Source organism: Nesoenas mayeri (assembly GCF_963082525.1).
Source record: "Nesoenas mayeri genome assembly, chromosome: 4".
In the NCBI taxonomy this organism is placed as follows: Eukaryota; Metazoa; Chordata; class Aves; order Columbiformes; family Columbidae; genus Nesoenas; species Nesoenas mayeri.
Genome location: NC_137540.1, coordinates 61,701,959 through 61,712,954, shown reverse-complemented (window position 1 = coordinate 61,712,954; position 10,996 = coordinate 61,701,959).

Genomic DNA, 10,996 nt, shown 5'->3' with positions numbered 1-10,996 from the left:
TATAATAAAATTGCTGATGGTGAACGTTAATTCAGTTTCACATTCTACTTAATCTCAAACTGAACAAGAAAATAAGCCACTTCCTAAAACTAACTCAGAAATTCATTCAACATATGGAAGTCCACATATTCCCACTCAGGAAGCAGAGGAAGGTCACAGTGCGTGTTCTCCTCTAACTGTACTCTCGCTACCTCACTCTCCATCTTGTACAGAGCAGTCGTCTTTGTAGGTGGATGGAAGTGAAACATCCTGTTCCTTTTCAACACAGACATCCAAATATATATGTTCTCAGCCATATTAGTTAAGAAAGATGACCGTTCTTATCAGTGGTTACGTAGTAAAATGTTAAGAAGCAAATCTGTGTTTTTGAAAGCTGAGATGCACAAGTAATACAGACAACTGTGCTGGAGTAAATGACAGCTTTGTAACAGGTGGTCTTTCTTTTAAAAGTATATAAAAATGACACAACTTCACAGGAAACTTGGCAATAAAACACAATTAACAATGGCAGTTGCCTGGTTTAATTCTGACTGGTTATTCTGTTGCCAAGAAGGGCTGCAAATTTTGTGGATTTGCAGGTGGATGTACTGGGAAGAGGGTGCAGAATACTCATGGCTCATTTGCTTTTCCCCTCATTAGCACCTGTTGCAAAGGGAGAAGAGTCATGTCAGGTACTGTGGCTATCACACACTCTGGATATGCCTCAGTCCCTTTCCCCAGTATGGCTCCCCAGGCCCACAAAGCTTGGTGTCATCTGCTGTGCCATGCTGCTTGCCCTTAAGGAGAATTAACATTGTCCCACTTATGAGTACAGATGCAGCATAGGTGTCCCACTAACACACACTCCAGGCTGTGCTGCTCAGGTTACACATACAGCAGAACACGAGTGATCTTATTTCCAACAAGTAAAGAGAAGCATTTTGATTGCCTGTGATCACACATTTGATACGCCATGCAGACATACCCTACTGGATAGATATAATTCCATATCCTATTGCTCTACTGAAAATTTATAAACCAAAAATCCCCTCAAACCAATACAAAGTGTCTGAATTCACAGAAAACTAACTAAAAGGAAAAATAATCAATGCGTTTTTTCCACTACATGGAAGAAATATAGTTTCTTAATATAGTATGAAACATGTTTGGTTTTGAAAACGTGTTTTCAATCTGATGAAGCTAACATCTGTCACAACTTGCCCAAGAAAAATGGGCTAACTTGTGCCCCAGGCCCATAGCTAACGATGCCAGAAACCTGAGAGGAATCTGAGTTATTGTGTAATAAGGTGATATCAATATTATGGACTTCCAGAACCACACAGCACTGGGAAAGCTGCTTCCGTGACCCTATTGCCACAGTATTGCAGCTTCCTCAGTCTTTGATGTATTTAACCTGACAAGACCTTGCTACTATTAAACTTATTTTTGAGATTAGGAAACACATGAAATACATAAAGATTCTCCTTGTTCACATATATATTTAAGCTATTATGCTGGGGTTACTTAGATGCATCCTTTGATGTGTGCTATTGTCCAAGGTAACACAGGTAAGATTAGCATTGGTGTGACAGGTTCCAGTGATGACAGGGTCATCACTGCTCTCTGTGGTTCCTCTAATGAAACTATTGCACTTGACTCTGGTAGCAGACAGCATGTGAAATGACAACAAGATGTCCAAAAGGTGTTAACATATTATACATCCAGGAGGTGTTAACCTACTATACCACTATATGTTGTTTTCCTTTGGCTCTATTTAATCTACTAGATGTCTGGAATCCTAGGTAAATACCTGAAGTCCTCAGAGAAATCCAGGATAACAATTCTTGATGGAAAAAGAGATGAAGTTCAGGTAAGGCCATGCACATTGCACATTTATTTCCCCAGTGGAAAATCAAGCTGCAACACGTTTCTCTTTTCCCCTGTCCCCACAGTATTTCTTATAACATGTTTCTGCTCTATTAATAGCAAACAAGGTATTCACCATCATCATGCAAACCTTGTGGTTGAGAATGACCATGCGGGGTTGCTGGTAAGTTAAACTCTTACCTTCTGCAGCACTGCTCAGCATGACCACTGCTGTTGCTCTGCTGCTGCTTGCTATTTCCCATCTTATTCCTATGTCAGATCTTGCCACTGCTGATCCAAAATGCCAACAGCTTTCCCCATCAGGGTACTCTGTGCTGCTGCTTGTAACTAAGCACTACAAGGATTTGGTTGGTGTGTTACATGCAGTCAAACACGTCCCTCATATATCCTGAGGCACTTAATCTTTCTTCATTAGCAGATGACATATAATGAATTAATAATGAATAGTTGCTGGCTTTTGGCTAAACTGAAATCTTAGGCATGACTGTTTGAAAATTTCATTCCACAATTGATCTGTCTCTTTATATGAATGGCCACTAAAAAGTTTAGCAGCAGGTACCATTACTTATTATTATATTATTAGTGCTGTTTGATTTTTCAAAAATTTTGGTCAAAAGCTGAATATTTATAGGCACACCTTTGTGATAACTGCAGCCATTTAACTGGAATTTGTGTCTTCATTACAGTGGTAAGTACGAGTCAAGTTCAGCTACAAGGCATATGAAAGGGACTCACCTCCAGCTTTTGGAGCTTCCTTGGAGCATGGAGTTTTGCCTCTAAGGCAGGATGAATACTGCAGACCTGCTCAGCTGCCAGTGCAGTCTGGAAATCTAAAGCAATATTGGGGCCAGGGAAGATATTTCTTTAGTGCAACATACAGGTTTAAGTGATTTGAATGTGGATGTAGAGTGGATGGAGAAGACATGAAACTTTTTGAATTTTGCAGAAAACTGAAGTCACGGCACATGTATTTTAAAAAAGTCTGCACAAAATGTTGTCTGGGATTGCCAGCTTGCTTCATTTGTTGCATCCATTGATTTTGAGATGCTGGCCACAAAAGAGGCACATGAATTTCCTTGTGGGTGAAGAAGGATATTTTTCAAACGCTTTTTCCAAGCTAGAGCTTACCTGGGAGCTCACCACTAATGATGCCTTCATCAGACAGATTTCACTGCATACTAGCATCTCAGTGGGAGGTCTCTGCAAGTCTCGGTAAAGCAAGCTGTGTTCTAGAAAGAACAAAGAAAACATTGTTCCTATGTGCTGCTTGTTACCAGACAGATGCATATCCAATGTGTAATAAATCAACTTGGTACAAGAGGAGAACTGGTAACTGGTTTTCTACAACTATTTTCAAAGGAGATTTCTCTTACATCTCCTGTCTAGAGCCCACGTGGCCCCTGAGTGGTCTGCACTGCAATGCACCACTCAGATTGTGCCCATTATCTGTTGTTTCCTGTGAACCAGCAGTATGTTCAGTGATTTAGTACCATATGACAAAATGGCACATGGTAGAAGGAGCGCTAGACATCCTCCATCAGAGCTCTGAAGCATAATTCAGCTAATTCATCAGCTGATGGATCAAATGCAAAGACTCCCAGACTCCATGAAAATACATTTTCTTATAACACCCAGAGTTCAGAAGTCAAGTTTTAGACCCTATTATTGACTTCTAGGGACCAGAGGCATTTGGAAACACTTATCACCCCAAATACAGGAGAGAAAACAAGACCGTAAGATTGTCTAGTCTCAAAGGTGCTTCTAGCAAACAGCAGATATGTTTTAGTCTCTTGAATGGTTTTAATTGGTAGATGAAATCTGAGGTGACTATGATGAGCAGTAACTTGTCATAATTGGGTGTACTAATGAGAACATTTAAACTAGTGGGAACACGCCTAAAGAAAATAAACATTTCAAGTGTTACTACAAATGGTGAAGTCTGTTAATTTCTGGACTTCAATTAAGAAGGATACTGTGACATGTTAGTAGCCACTGGATGAGACTGTTGCTCATTACCAACAGTAAGTTGGGAATGGCATTCGTAAGAACTTCCCGTCATCGATAAAAATCAGCAGCAACAAGCCAAAGAGTGGGAGTTAACACTCCATGATAAGTGGATGTAGCTGTTGCAATAACAACCAGAAAAAATATGTCTGGATCTTTCTTAGGCATGTAAATGTTTTACATAATTTCTATGAACATATAATTTTAAGTTGCCTTTTTCCATACATCTGTTCACATGATTATAATATAATAAAAAGGTTTTTAAGATGCTCAAAATTATAAGTTGATTTCTTTTGCTTATAAATTAAAGCTATTTGGTTCATTTAGTGAATAATGTAGATTGTCCACTAGACTGATCATTTTAACAGGGGACTTGGATTAAGTTTATCGTCTGGCTCTGCATTATATATCAGTTCTTCCAGAATCTAGGAAGTAGTTGGATTCCCACTTCATGTTTGTTCATATTGCTTCTGTTCAGCCATACACCCACACAAACACTTCCAGCTTCTGTAGGAACTGAGAAGCCAATACAAGTGTTGACATTTTGAGCTCTTGGAGAGTGTAGGTGCTGATGGAATTCATCAAAGATTTACGAGGAGAACATTCAGAAATTGTAGTGAAATTGCCAGCTCTTGGTCACTCAGCTTCATGATGTTCCCAAATGCCATTCTGTGGTGACTCAAGTAAATGAACACTGAATCAGCAAATTCTGAACCCAAATTAATACTTAATATAAGTCTGGAAACTTGAATGTACGTAAACTAGGAACAGATTTAGCTTACAGATTCTACCACTATGTTGACACATAGTCTTAGTTATTTTAGTCTTTGGTATGGACTAGCAATTCTCTCAAAACAGGTATTTCAGGCAAATATAAGGGAGAAAGGTATGCTCAAAACAGATCATCATTTGATACCCCCTTATCAAAGTAGAAGATATATTGTCTAAAAGCACTGTCCAACACGCTGGCAGCCACTGTGAAGAAACTTGAGCTGCATATTCTTGGAACCTGAAGAACTTTCATATTCATCACATTTAGATGAGGTTCTTAGGGACACAGTTTAGTGCTAGAGTTAGGTTAGGTTATGGCTGGACTTGATGATCCTGAGGGTCTCTTCCAACCAAAATTATTCTATTAGTGGTAGTCAATGGTGCGGAGTCTAGTTGGAGGCCTGTATCTAGTGGAGTGCCTCAGGGGTCAGTACTGGGGCCAATATTATTCAATATATTCATTTAGACGAAGGAATAGAGTGTACTATCAGCAAGTTTGCTGATGACACTAAGCTGGGAGGAGTGGCTGACACGCCAGAAGGCTGTGCTGCCATCCAGCGAGACCTGGACAGGCTGGAGAGTTGGGCGGGGAATAACCTAATGAAATTTAACAAGGGAAAGTGTAGAGTCCTGCATCTGGGCAGGAACAACCCCAGGTTCCAGTATAGGTTGGGTAATTACATATTAGAGAGCAGTGTAGGGGAAAGGGACCTGGAGGTCCTGGTGGACAATAGGATGACCATGAGCCAGCACTGTGCCCTTGTGGCCAGGAAGGCCAATGGCATCCTGGGGTGTATTAGAAAGGGGGTGGTTAGTAGATCGAGAGAGGTCCTCCTTCCCCTCTACTCCGCCCTGGTGAGACCACATCTGGAATATTGTGTCCAGTTCTGGGCCCCTCAGTTCCAGAAGGACAGGGAACTGCTGGAGAGAGTCCAGTGCAAGGCAACAAAGATGATGAAAGGAGTGGAGCACCTCCCTTATGAGGAAAGGCTGAGGGAGCTGGGTCTCTTTAGTTTGGAGAAGAGGAGACTGAGGGATGACCTTATTAATGTTTATAAATATATAAAGGGTGAGTGCCATGAGGATGGAGCCAGGCTCTTCTCGGTGGCAAACAATGATAGGACAAGGGGTAATGGGATCAAGCTGGAACACAAGAGGTTCCACTTAAATTTGAGAAAAAAACTTCTTCTCAGTAAGGGTGACAGAGTACTGGAACAGGCTGCCCAGGGGGATTGTGGAGTCTCCTTCTCTGGAGACATTCAAAACCCACCTGGACACGTTCCTGTGCGACCTCACCTAGACGTTCCTGCTCCAGCAGGGGGATTGGACTAGATGATCTTTTACGTCCCTTCCAATCCCAAACATACTGTGACACTGTGATACTGTGATGATTCTATAGGTCAGGTATCTCAAGGTATCAGTGTGGGTCATGTTGACTGAAGTGTTTGCTGAACTCATGCAGAAGTTGTGCCCTGTATTCATGAAGAAGCCTAAAAGATATGACACTTCATTACATTAACAAAGAGTCTGGAAAGAAAGAGCTGTTGAAAGACTTTTTTTGTGCCTTTGCTACTTTCTCCTTTGGTCTTGTTTTCAGTCATTCAATTTGTTCTATTTGAAAGCAGTTAATTATTTGGCCACCTCTGCCTTATTGGTCAACAGTAAATTATAGTAGCTATTTCAAAGGATAGAATTAGTCCTAATGATAGGCTATTAGCCAAATTTACTTCTGACTAGTGGTTGTGTAAGTCAAGAGAAGCTCCATTAGTGTTGAATAGATGTATGTCCCTGAGAACGGTGGTTTTGTGTAACTATGTAAACCTCAGGAGGAAAACACAGGGCATCTCAAGGAATACAAATACAATGTTTTCAAATGCAAAGGAGAAGCCAAATTCAACATTCATTTGGCAAGAGATAAGAAGGGTGATATGAAGATGGGTGCCATGTAGGAAGTTGAGTTACTTTTCATCTCTAAGTAAATTTTGCTCTGCTTCCAAAGACTGAAGCCAAGATACTAATAGAAATGTTGGCTATACCCTTGCCAGAACTGTCTACAGGAGCAAGCACAGGGTAAATTCAAATGAACCACACAGGCATGATCTGATATCATCAGCTCCTAATAAAATCCTAAATTCAGACTTTAAGGTGACCTCAGTGCTGCAGTACCAGGTACAAAACTGAAACAAAATTAGGAAAAAGAAATGCCTACAGTTTTTAATAGGAAGGGCTCCAAAAGCCAACAAGCACCTGTGAGTTCAGGAGTTTGTAATGACTCACCAAGCCTCACTTAACCTGGTCTAATACAATTCTGGTGTTTGTTTTGGTTTTTTGATTGTTTGTTTATTTTCATATGCCCCTGACACATACTTCATTTGTTCTTTGAGAGGAAGGAGGCATACATTTGTATGATGTGCTTTTGGAGTAATCCTGGTTTATGTACATCTTCTTCAGTTCTTTCATTGTGACAAAGAGCTATAAAATAAGCTGATACTTGAATATTCACCTGAAGATAAGGTGAATGTCAAGCAAGAAATATTATATCTGATAGCAGCAGCATCCACTCAAACATTGCCAGCTTTTGAAGAGGGGAAACTCCACTGGAACTTTCCTTGGAAACATACTCCAGCTGGTTGAGGGAAAACTATCTACTCAGGTTCTAAGAATTCTTTTTAATACCGTTACATCTCTTTGTTTTACTCTTGTTAGTAAAATTATTGTATGTTAAAACAGACCTTTCCTCCTTTTATTATTTTCTTTTTCTGCATAATGTAGCAACACACACTGTTCTTCAAAGCCTTTTAATTATAGGCATAGAACTTTTAAAAATATATTTCTATGAGCCTTCCCTATACCCTGAAAAAATACATGGAAATCAAAGTAGAGGTAAATTACCAGTCTGTGCTTTCTGTGAATTATATTTTTATACATCACTAAGCATCACACATGCAGAATCTCCTATGATCATTTTTTAGCATTTCTTTTGCATATACATTTTTTTCTTCTTTTAGTTTGAAAAAAAGACAAGTTTACAAATGTGATTTCTTTTAACACTGTTCCCCTTCCATTGCCTGGAAGCTATCCCTCGGTTTTACCAATTTGAAACTCTTAAAAACCATGGGTCACCCTTATGAGGTTAAGTTAGAATGCAATTGTTAAGGGATTAATAAGGGGGTGGTGGTGGGGGTTGTATTTGGTTATCTGGCTTTTGAACTGCTGAGGTGGACTTGTCTGTGGTTTTATGCTGACTCATAGTGAGAGGGCTGGAACTGCAGCCATCCTTTGGAGAGCCCTTTGGAACAAGGAGTAGGAACAGAGCTGCCATGGCATGTCCATCTCTGGGGATTCAGCTGCTGTGGAGTAGCCCAAAAGCAGTCCAAGATTTTCCAGGGAATCACACAGCTCTAGAGTGACTCCAGAAACTACATCACCTTCAGGCAACAGGTGTGAAGGTAACTCGTATTATATAAATAATATTCTATTATCTAAGCATACTCATTATATATAATTAGTGCACATATTATGGATGTATAGAATACATTCCTGTTACAGATAATATTGTAGTTCCTGGATTTTAAGATTTATCTTAAGATCAAAGGTTTTGGCTGACTGGAACAACTCTCCTCTTCCTTGGCATACACAAAGCACCACAGAGTACTTCTATGTGCACCCTCACAGACAGTTTTGAACATGTTGCAGGCTCTCATTATATAACAAAGTCCCTTTGATGTGCCTGTTTGTTGCCTGGAAATCAGTGCAAGACTTCCATGGTCCACTGGGAGCTCCAGGTTAATTAAGTCTGTCATTTCTGAGTGAGGTCTGGTATGATCAGTGACTGAGGCAGCCAGGTAGCAACAACTTCACGGGAAGTCTTCACAGTTCTTCCACCTACTCATTAACACTTCTTTGTCTTAAACCAGCTATTTCTAGTGGGATCAATAAGCAACTTTGGAAGTTCTAGTAGCTGAATAAAACACTTACTTTACATGGACAGCAGCATGTTTTCAGATAAACCTATTACATGAATCCTCATTAAAGAGATATGCTTGGCCCTAAGGCATCCTTTTCTGCTAGTAGTAGCTTTACAAGCAGGTAAAAAGCTTTGTGACATGTCCAGTCCCCTCTCTTTAAGTGTGACCCTGTATTATCTCACTGCGGTAACGGCAATGCAGGGAGCAAGGGAGACACCTGAATATCCTTTTGAAACCTTTCAATGTTCAGTGTCTGATAACTCTAATCCTGCTAGGACTCTTGCACTGTGCTTTCTCTGCTCTGTCTCTTTTAAGAGAGGTCATGACTGCAGCTGGGGTACAAAGTTTCCCTACTCTTTCAAGGGAGGGAGAAGGAAGAATTTCAAAGATGTTAGAACACAGGAATACCTACAGTGGTCTTGAGATCCATGGCATTTGTTGTACTATTCACGGTGCAAACAGGCAGGAGCCATGCATGCTCCAGCCAGGGATGGCACCACCACCCTAGTGACAAGACTGCAGGGCACCTCTGTAGACTGGAACCCGCTGAATTTCCCATCCTTGAAGCTGGATTCTTCCACTTGATCAATTCCCAGTGTGCTAATCAGAGTGGTATTGCTTGGAAATAGCCTACAGGAACAAACAATACAATATATTGAAATGGAATGAATACCAGGCAAAGACATGGGTGAGGTACAGCAGCTACCAACAAGTATTGAGCTGCCTTGCTCGGGGCACCATCAGAAAAAAAACAAGGTAAAGGTGGAAAAGGGAGTGGAATTTATTATCTAGGTTCAGCTATGTCTACATGGATTGAGCACAGAAGCGTAAAATGTGTCTTGTCTGAACACTCAGTCTTGGCCATGGTTGGTCAAATTCAGGTGAGGTGATATCAGGCGGTAGGTGCTCATTGGCCCCCTTGGGGGAAGAGGAGGGTGGGGCACTCCTGGAAGCAGCAAAGTTGAGTCACTCACCTCCGTTCTCATATAGGTAGTCATGCAACTTTTGAGATTAGATATCTAATCTATACTGTTGCCAAAGTGGTAAATGAATAAAGGAGGTTGCAAAAGGATCGGAAACTCATGGAAGTGAAATTGTGCATGAAAATGAGTAGAAAATACTCTGCAGATCACAATAAAAGGGTAAAAACTTTAAAGTTAAAGGAGCTGAAATTTTATGGATTCTCAAGCAGTATTGCATTGCCAGAGCCTTTTGCTGGGCATTAACAATGTCTCCCCATTTCCTACTCAATACTTAGATACCTCTTAAATTTTCTAGGTAAGACTGCCATATACTAGGAGTTAACTTTGGAAAATCTCCTAACTTTAAAATTTTTCTCTCCCCTTTTATTAAAAAAATAAATGTTTTGACTCTCCAAAGGTTGGTGAGAATGTGAGAATTTGTTGGAGTGGGGAGGGGGGTAGGGGTTGCATCCACCTAAAAAGATCATCCATAGTCCAAAGCAGATACCAAATGTATAAGTATTCCATATTGCAAGAACGGGGGAGAAATCCCTGAAACTTTGTAACTCTGAAGCTAGAATGAACTTCCTGTCTTCAAAAGCCCTACACTTCTTTCCAAGTAAATATTCAAATTTAATACCCACAGCTGACTGGAGAAACAAACTATGTTGCCCAGAAAGTAAACTACTTTTCCCCAAAGATACTTCTAATTTTAAAATACCTAGAAGTTAGCAGGATATTTTCAAGAACAAATAAATGTAGTTCCTGTGCAGAGTGATTTAATCATCAGGCATGAGAAGGGAACTTTAAAGACCTCTCTTTAGTTCCTGATTCAGCCACTGGTTTTCTCCTCATGATCGTCAATGGTATCCAGTCTTCCTATACCTAATTTCCCAGTTGTAAAATGGGCCTGATTTTTCCATAACTCAAGTTGATGCTAAGGAAGCAGAGATCCTTATGTCTTCTTTATAGTAGGACAGAGGACTTGGGCTGCACAGACATAATTTAAATCTTTTAATTGTTTTCCTTCTGTGTGTTCCCACTTGCCCTGCTATAGCAGGCATTAGAAAAGTCACTACCACCATTACTCCAAGTTATTCAAACATAAGGTTTGACACAATGACAACCGGTGAACCTGGGGCAAAGAGGCACAGAATAAAGCTCAGCTGTGAACTTTTTTGTATGGACCACAGACCCTAACATGAAGAATGCCAGGAAAGGTTTTATTTATCCCAACCAGCCTGACTCCAGAAGCACCAAAGTTATACTGACCTAGCTGGCTCTATAAAGGCCCAGAAGAACGCAACTCATACTTAATTGCTGTCAAGTGATTGCTTTGTAGATGTAGGACTCAAACACAAGGCTTGGTAAGTGCAATGCACTTAGCTGTCGACTTGTGGTCTGTACAATTACAGAAAAGGCTGT